The sequence below is a fragment of the Salmo trutta genome, chromosome 32 (genome assembly GCF_901001165.1).
Source record: "Salmo trutta chromosome 32, fSalTru1.1, whole genome shotgun sequence".
NCBI lineage: Eukaryota > Metazoa > Chordata > Actinopteri > Salmoniformes > Salmonidae > Salmo > Salmo trutta.
The window spans coordinates 33,326,459-33,341,139 of record NC_042988.1 but is presented as its reverse complement, the minus strand read 5'-3'; the positions used below and the strand labels follow the sequence as shown (position 1 = coordinate 33,341,139).

Below are 14,681 nucleotides of genomic sequence, written 5' to 3'. Positions count from 1 at the left end.
GTACTCCTTTAACTTCAGCAAACAACAACATTTTATCTCAGTTTTTGATATAGCAGATCTGAATGCCACTGTGCATTCTTCTCATTATTTCCCTGTAATATCTTTTCCACCTTTATAAACATGTTGACACAACAAGATTATAGCTGGTTGGTGACCTGTGTTTAACTCTGACAGAAATTGAAACCAAGACAGAGGTGAAGAAGATCATGCAACTTGTCGAAAGCAAACTTGATGATCTGCCTTCTACAAAACTCATTGACTTCCTCAGGTAAGCATTTTTAAATCTGGAGAGAAAACACATGGAGAAAGAATCATACAGGCCACTAAATTGCTTTACTTGTTTTCGTTTTTTATTTCTAACAGAGGTAAAATCCAAACGTTGGAGAAAGACAAAAAAATAGATAGTGGGTGTTTTTGGGAAGACTGGAGCTGGTAAGAGCTTCTTGATTAACACCATCTTGGGTGAGACAAAATTGCTGCCCTCTGGAAACCAAGGGGCATGCACCTCGGTCATGATTCAGGTGGAGGCCAATATGACAGACTCGAAGTACATGGCAGAGATTGAGTTTATCACAGAGAAGGTAATAGCATCTGTTTTATCGCAATGTTTTTAAAGTGGTGTCATGATGAATAGTACAATTAATGAAAGGCTTCTTTGAAACATATCAAGGTAACTAAAACTAAGATCTGAATCGAAGTCTGTCATTGACCCAATATATACCTTGCATTAAAAGAAGGAGCAACAATAAAAGAAACAACAATACAATGTACCCTAACATCATTGCACATCACGGCACATATTTGGGTGGAGGGGGTTCCTGGTATAAGCGCTGGTCTTCTTAAATCTTTATTCCAGGTACACATCAAAATATTTAAGGGCATATCCGATGGTTTGCTCTGCCATACAGTCATGAAGATGTCTTAAATTCAAGGGAAAAGTGAGATCCGAACACAGCGCAGACACAATCCGGCCAACTTGCAAGCATTTTAATACCAGGTGTAATTGTAAGTAAATGCAAGGCCAGAGTTCAGAATGTAATCCTATCACAGCTGTTTGGATAGGGATAATGCAAGGTGTAAATTGGGTCATAGTGTACAGTTTGTTATATGTGTTTTGGATGCTCAATTGAGTGTGTTGCAGGTGTTATACAATAGATACTGTTATACAGTAGATAGATTAGTAGTAGGTCACAGATAGACACTACACTTTCACTTCAACACATCATCACTAGGGGCAGTAGCAACCGGGTCCAGGTGATGTGCCAGGCTTGTCGATTGACTCATGGGCATGCCAATCTAACTAGCAAAATAAAAACCCCATCAACATCTGTCTGTTTAAGCTAAAGATATCTGGTTTTGTGCATGGGCTGCGTCTCAATCCACCGCATCTGCCGATGTCGGCCTTCCGCATCTTCGGTTGAAGGTGGCAGAGCTACAGCAGTGTTTTTCAGACTAGAAGACATCCCGAAAATAAGACATCTAGCATTTATGCTAAAAACTCGGGGGTGTTCTCTGGTTTGCTCTACGACCAGCACAAGATTCACGGGACTCATCTGAAGTCAGTACAGTGAATGTACCAACTTCTGTCTGTAGAGTCGAAACGGTTTAGGCTACAAATTAATATGACCCCACCATCGAAAGCTGAGACTATCATGAACACATACAACATATACAACGACACCCACAGCATTACAAGACCTGTCTGAAGGTAACCCGGTACCAGTTTCAAAAATGTATGGAAGTAAGTTTTGTGGCAAATATATTTCATATATATATATATATATATATATATATATATATATATATATATATATATATATATATATATATATATATATATATATATATATATATATATAACACTACCGGTCAAAAGTTTTAGAACACCTACTCATTCATGGATTTTTCAAAAATGTTAATATTTTCTACATTGTAGAATAATAGTGAAGACATCAAACTATGAAATAACACATATGGAATCATGTAGTAACCAAAAAAGTGTTAAACAAATCTAAATATATTTCAGATTTGAGATTCTTCAAATAGCCACTCTTTGCCTTGATGACAGCTTTGCACACTCTTGACCTTCTCTCAACCAGCTTCATGAGGTAGTCAGCTGAAATGCATTTTAATTAACAGGTGTGCCTTCTTAAAAGTTAATGATGTGCAATTTCTTTCCTTCTTAATGCATTTGAGCCAATCAGTTGTGTTGTGACAAGGTATGGGGAGGTATACAGAAGACAGCCCTCTTTGGTTAAGAGACTAAGTCCATATTATGGCAAGAACAGCTCAAATAAGCAAAGAGAAACGACAATCCATCATTACTTTAAGACATGAAGGTCAGTCAATACGGAACATTTAAAGGACTTTTCAAGATTCTTCAAGTGCAGTCGCAAAAACCATCAAGCGCTATGATGAAACTGTCTCTCATGAGGAACGCCAAAGGAATGGAAGACCCAGAGTTACCTCTGCTGCAGAGGATACGTTCATTAACCTTTTTGGGATAGGGGGCAGTATTGAGAATTTTGGAAAAAATATGTGCCCATTTTTTACTGCCTCCTACACCAACTCAGAAGCTAGAATATGCATATTATTGTTCAGGTTTGGATAGAAAACACTCTGAATTTTCTAAAACTGTTTGAATGGTGTCTGTGAGTATAACAGAACTCCTATGGCAGGCAAAAACCTGACAAGGTTTCAAGCAGGAAGTACCCTGTCTGACAAGGAGTCGTGCGTCTTGCATCTGTTTATTGAAAAGTAAGGACCTTAGCTGTAACGTGACAATTCCCAGGGCTCCGATAGGCTCTCAGAACCCGGGAAATAACTGAAGGTTAACAAGGCAGCCTCAGGCTGAAACACATTATCGGCTTTGGCAAGTGGCGGCTCAGAGGACCTTTGAATGAGGCGCGTGCACGATTCGCTCCTGAGGAGAAATTTTATTCGGCTGTTTAGGCTCAATGCATATTCCGGTCGGAATATTATCACTTTTCTACGAGGTAAATGGCATAAAAATCGTTTTTTTAACAGTGGTTGACATGCTTCGAAGTACGGTAATGGAATATTTAGACATTTTTTGTCACGCCAATGCGCCATGCGCGACACCGTGATGAAGCATTCTGATAGTGTCTAGAACTCACGAACAAAACGTAGCTGTTTAGATATAACGATGGATTATTTGGGACCAAACCAACATTTGTTATTGAAGTAGAAGTCCTGGCAGTGTATTCTGACGAAGAACAAGCAAGGTAAGAACATTTTTCTTATAGGAAATGTGATTTTGGTGGAGGCTGACCTGGGTGTGTGTCTAAATAGCTAGCCCTGTGATGCCGGGCTATGTACTTAGATTATTGCAAAATGTGCTTCATCCGAAAAGCTATTTTAAAATCGGACATATCGAGTGCATAGAGGAGTAATGTATCTATAATTCTTAAAATAATTGTTATGCTTTTTGTGAACGTTTATCGTGAGTAATTTAGCAAACTGTTAGTAAATTCCCCGGAAGTTTGCGGGGGTTATGCTTTTTCTGAACGTCACATGCTAATGTAAAAAGCTGTTTTTTGATATAAATATGAACTTGATTGAACAGACATGCATGTATTGTATAACACAATGTCCTAGGTGTGTCATCTGATGAAGATCATAAAAGGTTAGTGCTGCATTTAGCTGTGGTTTGGGTTTATGTGACATGATATGCTAGCTTGAAAAATGGGTGTCTGATTATTTCTGGCTGGGCACTCTGCTGACATAATCTAATGTTTTGCTTTCGTTGTAAAGTCTTTTTGAAATCGGACAGTGGGGGTAGATTAACGAGATTCTTGTCTTTAAATAGCTGTAAAATAGTCATATGTTTGAGAAATTGAAGTAATAGTATTTCTAACGATTCAAAAATCGCTCCACTGGATTTCAGTGGCTGTTACGTAGGTGGGACGAGTTCGTCCCACATGCGCCAGAGAGGTTAAAGTTACCAACCTCAGAAATTGCAGCCCAAGTAAATGCTTCATAGAGTTCAAGTAACAGACACATCTCAACATCTGTTCAGAGGAGACTGTAATTCAGGCCTTCATTGTCGATTTGCTGCAAAGAAACCAGTACAGAAAGACACCAATAATAAGAAGAGACTTGCTTGGGCCAAGAAACACGAGCGATGGACATTAGGCAGGTGTAATTTTGTCCTTTGGTCTGGAGTCCAAATTTACGTTTTTTGGTCTTTGTGAGACACGATGTGGGTGAACGGATGATCTCCGCATGTGTATTTCCCAAGCATGGAGGAGGAGGTGTTATGGTGTGGGGGTGCATTGCTGGTGACACTATCTGTGATTTATTTAAAATTCAAGGCACACTTAAGCAGCATGTCTACTACAGCATTCTGCAACGATATGCCATCCCATCTGGTGTTGGCTTAGTGGGACTATCATTTGTTTTTCAACAGGACAATGACCCAACACACCTCCAGGCTGTGTAAGGGCTATTTGACCAAGAAGGAGAGTGATGGAGTGCTGCATCAGATGATTTGGCCTCCACAACCCCCTGATCTCAACCAAATTGAGACGTTTGGGATGAGTCAGACCGCAGAGTGAAGGAAAAGCAGCTAACAGCATATGTGGGAACTCCTTCAAGACTGTTGGAAACTCATTCCAGATGAAGCTGGTTGAGAGAATGCCAAGAGTGTGCAAAGCTGTCATCAAGGCAAAGGATGGCTATTTGAAGAATCTCAAATATATTTTGATTTGTTTAACACTTTTTTGGTTTCTACATGATTCCATATGTGTTATTTCATAGTTTTGATGTCTTCACTATTATTGTACAAAGTAGAAAATAGTAAAAATAAAGAAAAACCCTTGAAAGATTAGGTGTTCTAAAACATTTGACCGGTAGTGTATATATATATATAGGTGTCCTAAAATTCAACATCAAATAGCTAATTGACCTATGGTATGACCATCTAACAACAATTCCATATGGCCTTGGACCCCTAGACATTGCATTGCTAGTGTAGCGTTAGAAATAGGCTGGCTAGGTTGTGTCGTAACACTAAGAGAAACAGTATGTATTACACATTTGTTGTGGTTTGACATTTTTATTAGGAATGGAAAGAAGAGCTATGGTCCATCTTCAGAGACAGATCTCATGAGGATGGAAATGATGAAGACCAGGAAAGGGATGATGACGATAATGAAAAGATATCAGCTTTGTATGGAAAAGATGGACGTGGGCAACCTTAGAAGAATGGACAGAACGCACTTCAGAGAAATTCCAGAGTTTCGTTTATCAGTGTAACGGTCGTCGTTTGTAGTTGAAGAGGAAGTGAACCAAAACGCAGCGTGGTAAGTGTTCATGATATTTATTTTCAAGAAACACTCAAACAAAATAACAAAAGGGAAAAAACGAAAACGTACAGTTCCGACAGGCACATAAGCTAAACAGAAAATAACTACCCACAAAACACAGGTGGGAAAAGGCTGCCTAAGTATGATTCCCTATCAGAGACAACGATAGACAGCTGCCTCTGATTGGGAACCCTACTCGGTCAAACCAAAGAAATATACAACATAGAATGCCCACCCCACATCACACCCTGACCTAACAAATAGAGGAATAAAATGTCCTTCTAAGGTCAGGGCATGACAGTACCCCCCCCCCCTTCCCCAAAGATGCGGACTCCCGGCCGCAAACCTGAACCTATAGGGGAGGGTCCGGGTGGGCATCTACCCTTGGTGGCGGCTCCGGTTCGGGGCGTAGTCCCCGCTCCGCCCGCTGATCCCTCCGCTTTTGTGTAACCGGACCATGGATCGTCGCCGGAGGAACCGGACCGTGGATCATCGCCGGAGGCTCTGAACAGGGAACCCCTCTGGAGGTTCCGGACTGCCGACCGCCGCTGGAGACTCCGGACTGCAGACGGCCGCTGGAGAGTCTGTACTGCAGACGGCCGCTGGAGACTTCGTACTGCAGACCGCCACTGGAGACTCCGGACTGTGGACCGCCGCTGCAGACTCCGGACTGCGGATCGCCGCTGCAGACTCCGGACTGCGGACCGCCGCTGCAGACTCCAGACTGCGGACCGCTGCTGGAGGCTCCGGACTGCGGACCACCGCTGGAGGCTCCGGACAGGGGACCGTCGCTGCAGGCTCCGTGCCATGGATCATCACTACAGGCTCCAGGCCATGGATCATCACTGGAGGCTTCGTGCCATGGATCATCACTGGAGGCTCCGGGCCATGGATTATCACTGGAGGCTTCGTGCCATGGATCATCACTACAGGCTCCGGGCCATGGACCATCACTGGAGGCTTCGTGTCATGGATCATCACTGGAGGCTTCGGACCATGGATCATCACTGGAGGCTTTTTATGTGGAGCCAGAACAGGTCTCACCAGACTGGGGAGACGCACTGGAGACTGGGTGTGCGGAGCTGGCACAGGATATACTGGGCCGTGGAAGCGCACTGGAGGTCTGGAGCGTAGGGCTGGCACAACCCGTCCTGGGTGGATGCTCACTTTATCCCAGCAAGTGCGGGGCGCTGGCACAGGACGAACTGGGCTGTGAAGGCGCACTGGCGACACAGTGCGTAGAGCTGGCATAGGATATCCTGGACCGAGGAGGCGTACTGGAGACCAGGAGCGCTGAGCCGGCACAAACCGTCCTGGCTGAATGCCCACGCTAGCACGGCAAATGCGGGGCGCAGGCACAGAGCGCACCTGGCTATGAATGCGCACTGGAGATAGAGTGTACATCACAGCATAACACGGTGCCTGGCTGGTCACATGCTCCCCACGGTAAGCACGGCGAGTTGGTTCAGGTCCCAACCCTGACTCCGCCAATCTCCCCATGTGCCCCCTTCCATTTTTTTTTTGGAGCTGCCTCTCGGGCTTCCGTTGTTGCCGTGCTAGTTCCTCATAGCGTTGCCATTCTGCTCTCGCGGCCTCTATTTCCTCCTTTGGACGGCGATACCCCCCGTCCTGCCTCCAGGGTCCTTTCCCGTCTAGGATTTCTTCCCAGGTCCATTCATCCTGACCACGGTGCTTGGTCCTGTGGCGGTGGGTAGTTCTGTAACTGTCGTTGTTTGTAGTTGAAGACGAAGTGGACCAAAATGCAGCGTGGTAAGTGTTCATGATATTTATTTTCAAGAAACACTCAAACAAAATAACAAAAGGGAAAAAACGAAAACGCACAGTTCCGACAGGCACATAAGCTAAACAGAAAATAACTACCCACAAAACACAGGTGGGAAAAGGCTGCCTAAGTATGATTCCCAATCAGAGACAACGATAGACAGCTGCCTCTGATTGGGAACCCTACTCGGTCAAAACAAAGAAATATACAACATAGAATGCCCACCCCACATCACACCGTGACCTAACAAATTGTCACGGCCGTCGTTGAAGAGAGAAGGGGACCAAGGCGCAGCGGGTTGCGTGCTCATCATTATTTTATTAATATTAACGTGAACACGAAAACAAAGAACGACAGACCGACAGTTTTACAGGCTATAATAACTGCAGTGCAAAATACAACTACCCACAAACAGACAGGTGAAAACAAGCTCCCTAAGTATGACTCCCAATCAGAAACAACGATGTACAGCTGTTCCTGATTGAGAGCCACACCAGGCCAACAAAGAAATACAAAACCTAGAAACCCAAAACAAGAACATACACCAAAAACCCCGGAACACATAAATACAATACCCCTCTACATACACATAACCCCCGAACCATATAAAACAAATACCCTCTGCCACGTCCTAACCAAACTACCATAACCAATAACCCCTATACTGGTCAGGACGTGACAGTACCCCCCCCAAAGGTGCAGACCCCGGATGCACCTCACAAAAAAATAAAAAAAATAAACCCCTAACTAAAGGGAGGGAAGGGAGGGTGGCTGCCGTCACCGACGGCTCCTGTGCTACACCCCCCCCTCCCCAAACCTCCTACAATGGAGGTGGCTCTGGCTCAGGCCTCAGTCCCCTACCTGACCCATCCACCCCCACTGAAATCCTCTGCCTGAGGCCATTCACTGATGACCCTGGACTGTAGGGCGACTCTGGGGGCTCCGGGCTGTTGGACGACTCACTCGGTGCCGGGCTGTAGGCAGACTCACTCGGTGCCGGGCTGTAGGCAGACTCACTTGGTGCCAGGCTGTAGGCAGACTCACTCGGTGCCGGGCTGTAGGCAGACTCACTCGGTGCTGGGCTGTAGGCAGACTCACTCGGTTCCGGACTGGACACTGTTGCCGGACACTCTGGACTGGACACTGTTGCCGGACACTCTGGACTGGACACTGTTGCCGGACACTCTGGACTGGACACTGTTGCCGGACACTCTAGACTGGACACTGTTGTCGGAAGCTCGAGACTGAGCTGACGCACTGGAAGCCTAATGCGTGGGGCTGGTAGTGGAGCTACCAGACTGGAGACACGCACTTTAAGGCTAGTGCGAGGAGCGGGAACAGGTTGAGTTAGACTGGGCTGACGTACTGGAGGCCTGGTGCGTGGTGCCGGTACTGGATTTACCTGGCCGTGGAGGCGCACTGGCGGTCTCGATCGCACCTCCAGCACAACCAGTCCTGGCTGGATGGAACTACTAGCCCTGTACGAGTGGAGTGCTGGCACAGGGCAAACTGGGCTGTGCAGGGGCCTGATGGTTGCTGTGCGTAGAGCGGGCGTAGGGTAGCCTGGACCTAGGAGGCGCACCGGTGACCAGATGCGCTGCGCAGGCATCCTCCTACCAGGCTGGATGCCCACTCTAGCACGGCACTTGCGAGGGGCTGGGATCACTCGCACCGGACTGTGCGTGCGTATGGGCGAGATCGTGCGCACTTCAGCATACCTCGGCGCTCTCCACTCCATACGTTCCCCATCACACCCATGGGGAGCTGGCTTAGGGCTCACCCTTGGCCCAGCCAAACTACCCGTGTGCCCCCCCAAAATTTTTTATTGGGGGTGCCTCTCCGGCTTCCTCGCCAGGCGTGTTCCCCAGTAGCATTCCCGGTCCTCACCAGACTTCCTCCATGGGCCCTCTCCGGCCAGAATCTCCTCCCAAATCCATGACTCACGACAGTCCACCCGTTGCTCCTTCCTCCGCTGCTTGGTCCGTGTTTGGTGGGTAGTTCTGTCACGGCCGTCGTTGAAGAGAGAAGGGGACCAAGGCGCAGCGGGTTGCATGCTCATCATTATTTTATTAATATTAACGTGAACACGAAAACAAAGAACGACAGACCGACAGTTTTACAGGCTATAATAACTGCAGTGCAAAATACAACTACCCACAAACAGACAGGTGAAAACAAGCTCCCTAAGTATGACTCCCAATCAGGAACAACGATGTACAGCTGTTCCTGATTGAGAGCCACACCAGGCCAACAAAGAAATACAAAACCTAGAAACCCAAAACAAGAACATACACCAAAAACCCCGGAACACATAAATACAATACCACTCTACATACACATAACCCCCGAACCATATAAAACAAATACCCTCTGCCACGTCCTGACCAAACTACCATAACCAATAACCCCTATACTGGTCAGGACGTGACACAAATAGAGGAATAAAACGTCTCTCTAAGGTCAGGGAGTGACAATCAGTCAAGAAAATATTTCTATGTGACACAGTAAGTGACAGTGTCATGCTAGTTCACTTCCGTGAAGATTGTGTGCTTTTGTGAAAAAATTATTTTGGTTAAAAAAACATTTGAGGTCGGCAGCCAGGTCTGATAACAAATCTTTTAGGTTCTTTGATCTTTGTCAAAGCGTATTTTAAGAAAAACACTTATTTTTTTAGTCATTGATGCTTCATTACAATTGCAGGCGGAAGAACTCTCTGAAAAGATAACTTGTTACACACGGAGTGACACACAGAGTGATACATTTAAAAGACAGTATTGGCCGCTTGTGAAGTGTATAACCATCAAGGTGCCAAACTGCAAAGACCTGCTGGAGGATGTTGTGCTGGTTGATCTTCCAGGCAATGGAGACTGCAACAAGAGCAGAGATGAGATGTGGAAATCGGTAATTCTTATTGATGATGATCCTATGTTCTAATTCGAATTGTGTACATGCAACTTCTAATTTGGTTGGTGTTAGATCAATATTGTCACGACATCAACGGAAGGTGGCACCCCTCCTCGCCCGAGCGCCGCCCGGGCGAGTTTTGCGCCCTGCCCTACCTAGTTTTGGACTGAGTGAATACCAATTAAACGTGTGTTCACGGATTTGTGTCTCCTGCGCCTGACTTCACCCCTCCTGCTTCCTTGAGCTAACCTGACAAGTATCACAGGTACAGGTCCAAATGGCTGACTATATCTATGTATTTTATTTTATTTATATTTATGTACAATTGATTAATAAATACATATTATATAATCATAGCTGCGGGAAGTATTTTGGGATGAAAAAGAAAAGAAATCGCCCGCGCTGAAGACATCTATATCAGTCCCTAATGCAGGACTAGTAAAGACCCAGTGCATTACTTTGGTGAATTATTTTTCTTGAAATACTTTGCAAATGCAACTTATTTCAAAGTGAAAGCTGAAATGGTATTTTCATTTCTTACCCATTTCAGTAGACACTCTTATACAGAGCAACTTTCGTAGTGAGTGCATACATTTTCATACTGGTCCCCTGTGGGAATCGAATCCACAACGCTAGCATTGCAAGCACCATGCTCTTCCAACTGAGCAACATCAACACATCACATCATCACAAACCTCTTGATGTCTCAATGCAGTCAATTAGAGTATTGTGCATTGTTTTTCTTCATGGTGATGGAAGGTCTACAGGTACAAACCTAGTTGACCAGCCTCTGCTTAATACAATAATGTACATTTACATTAAGTGGTTTGTAAGGATGGTAAATTAATACTGCACACAAAGTGGCTGTTTGATGTGGATGCTTTCTGTCTTTGCCCATAACTTTGCACCTTTTGATGTAAATATTTGAGGACAGGGTTTTGTTCTTTCTGGATCCATTAAAAGGACAAAAGCAGAGAAAATGACAGGGCAATAAATCTAACAATTCCATCTATAATCCTGTAAGATACTGTTGTTAATTAAACATTAATTACACAACTACCTAAAGCAGAGGTGCTGAATTTTTTGTGTGCCTGCACTACAGATGTCTATATAGGTCCACTAATACTAGTAAAGGCCCAGTGCACTATTTTAATGTATTTTTATTAAATAAATACAACTTAAAAAAATGATTTTTCAGGGGATGCTGCAGCACCCTTAGCACTCCTACTTCCCATGGCTATGTATGTAGGCCTGTACAAGCTATGTATGTAGGCCTATAAAAGCTATGTGTGTAGGCCTATGTATGCTATGAATAATATATTGTGTATATTATACCTTTACTGTTGGAATGTTTTAAGTTAACGTTACACTTCTTCAGTTTGTTAAAAACTGCTCTGCTGTGTGGATTGTAAGCGACATTGCACGAGCAACTTCAGAAAAGGAATCATGGGAGATCTTAGACAGCACCGTTAGCCTCTTTGGACCTGGTGGAGAAAGTCGAAGCATCAGTTTCATCTGCACCAAGACAGACGACATTGAGGAGAATCAAAAGGCTGATGCACGTACCTGTATTTTGAGAAGAAATTAAACAACCAAGAGGCAAGTGAGGGACTAATTCAACAAACAAAAAGAAGTTAAGGTAAGTTATGTCTGACATTGTAACGACAGTTGTCATGGAGAGAAGACCAAGGCGCAGCAGGTATGTGAATACTCATGGTTTTAATTACCAAAAAAGGAGTAAAGCATCCACTTGATAAAACAATAAAGGTGACAACAGTAACAGTTTTACAGGCTCACAAACGCAGTGCAAAAACAACCACCCACAACCCCAAAGAAAAACACACACACCTATATAGGACTTCCAATCAAAGACAACTCAACACACCTGCCTTCAATTGGAAGTCCCAATCAACAACACAAACATTCCCATACACAAAACTGTCACGTCCTGACCCCAAAACTAAAACAATAGCTCCATCTGCTGGTCAGGACGTGGCAGACATGAAGGAGCATTCTGTGACTTGTCAACATGCTCATACTGTATGTTGTAGTGGTGAAGATTTAGGAACTTCATGGAATTCCATGAGAGCAAGATTACATTGTACCGTAAAGCTTTTGATCAGACATTTTTGTTGTCTAATATACAAAACAAACAGTTGAGTAATAGGTACGTATTTTTATTTCCAATAAGTTAAGACAGTTATTCTAATCTGGTATTTATCACTCATATTCTTCAAAATCTTAAAAATATATTTGACTACTTTAAATTAGTTGAAGCACATCTCCTTGAGCTCCGCATGAGCACAATGAATTTTCATTTTTAGACCTTGCAAAATGTCAGTGTGCGAACTTAATTTAATTGGCTGTCATTGTCTCATAAACACATTTCAGAAACACTTCAGTGGGGGAAAGGGTTTCCTTCAGGTGTTTACTGTGAGTTCCAAGGAATACCAAAAGGAAAAGCATTTCCAACAAGAAGAGACAGGTACGATAACTGAACGTGTTTTTTTGACTCTATGACATACAATATTAGAAAAAATGTGCTAAGTAGAACCGTACAGGGTTCTTCGGTTTGTCCCCACAGGGCAACTATTTTTGGTGCTTGGGAACTGTCTAGAATCCTCTATGTAGGGTTCTTCAAAGAACCCCTGTATATGGTTCTACCTAGAACCATTTATGTAGCGTTCTTCAAAGAATCTCTGTATATGGTTCTACCTAGAACCCTCTATGAAGGGTTTTGCCTAGAACTGTTTATGAAAGGTTCTACTGAGAACCCTTATTATCTTTGGAGGGTTCTTGCTAGAACCTTATATGAATAGTTCCACCTGCCTTATTAGCCTTTAAATGTTATTATTTATGACAATACATTTCACATATCACAAAGCCTTTCTTTGAGGGCCTAGTTATACCCTAACACGGTGGTGTTAGGAATATCCTGGTTTACAGGCCACATCAGGCCTGCAAATCACATTATGCTGGCTTGCAAAGTAATGTGTAATTCCTATTGGAATCCAGCCAGAGTTAGGATATCCAACAAGTGGAATTGTCACCTGCAACCTGCATTCAGAATGACTGCCAGGGTAGGGAAGATTGAATACTGAGACTATCTCAATCATTTTAACTGGAACAACCTTCTCAGTAACGGACGCAATACATCCAACAGATTGGATAAGTTTAGAAAACAGTATGTTATTTATCTTTGTGTAGCATAAAATGTATCAACCAATCAATGTACATGCAGAGAAAAACACATATTACTGTAAAACAAACAATTCTGAAAATCTCCCTGCAATAGAGCATACTGGAAAATATTATATATGGTTCTGTGTAGAACCCTTCTTGCCTTCCAAAGAATCCTTTTTTTCTTCCAGAGAATCATCTAAGAACCCTTTCTTCTAAAATCTGTTCTTAGGATGTTAAAGGTTCAAGGTAGAACCACCTGCCTTACAAAGAACCCTTGTTTTCCAAAGAGGGTTATTATGCTCAAACGGTTCTTGGTAGACCCCTATCCCTCCACAAAGAACCGTTTTGTAAAACTTTTTTCTAAGCCTTTAGAGACAGATTACATCTAATTGTGTCCTGTATTTACATGCCTATGCTCTCTTTGAGATTATTTGTGTGTATTGTAATGCAAACTGCTTTACATAGCAACAAACTTCACCCAAGCAGAATAGCTATTTCAACATGACCTGTAGTATCTGTCAAATTGAAACATGCAATATGTCCCAGTCAACAACAACTCCAAGTGTAACCTGGATAATATGTCAATAATAGTCAATAATGCAGGTTCTTGTTTTATATCAAATCTAGTGGGTAGTGTGTATACATACAGCATGCTAAGCTATCCTCATGTCCTCTTAAACATTTCACTCTATTGTAAGAAGACTCATCTCCTAGGCAAAGAATATCTTCCACTTTTGACTCATACTAAGACCTGATTCCTAACTTGAGATCTGCATGCATAACGACAGTAGGCTTATGGCCTTCATCAATCATTTTTGGTAATCAAACTGAAACAGAAATAGGAAAACAAAATCCAGGATCAATAATAGCATGAAAAGAACACTGACACCAACCAAAGGTAGAAATAAATATTTTGTTTTTAACTGATGTTGCAGAAATACCCAAACTTCAGGAATTTCTCAGAAATCTCAATGATCGTCGCACCAAGACTTCAGGTTATGTTTCTGGAGCCTATGGGATTGTCACGGCCGTCGTAAGGATTGGACCAAAATGCAGCGGGTACGTGAATGCTCATAATACTTTTATTAGAACATTACACGAAACAAGAAAACACAAAAAACGAACAACAGCTAAACAGTATTGCAGGCTAACCATAGCAGTGCAAAAACAACTTCCCACAAAAGACAGGTGGAAAAAGGGCTACCTAAGTATGACTCCCAATCAGCAACAACGATGTACAGCTGTTCCTGATTGAGAACCATACCAGGCCAACACAAAGAAATACACAACATAGAAAGAACATAGAAATACAAAACATAGAACAATACCCAAAAACCCCCAACAACACAAAACAAACACACCACTGTCACGCCATGACCAAACTACAATAACAAATAACCCCTTATACTGGTCAGGACGTGACAGGGATACTCTCTCTGATACAAGGAGCCAAAAGCAGCGACATGGTATTGTACTTAGGCAGA

At 43.3% G+C, this 14,681-nt stretch overlaps 1 long non-coding RNA gene across 1 annotated transcript; it reads left to right on the top strand.

Moving 5' to 3' along the window:
* Positions 1-11,331: 11,331 nt before the first annotated feature.
* LOC115171764 (uncharacterized) lies at positions 11,332-14,359 on the top strand. Its single transcript, XR_003871242.1, has 3 exons — positions 11,332-11,653; positions 12,406-12,499; positions 14,133-14,359. It is a non-coding gene; the product is annotated as an uncharacterized LOC115171764 (long non-coding RNA).
* Positions 14,360-14,681: the final 322 nt, after the last annotated feature.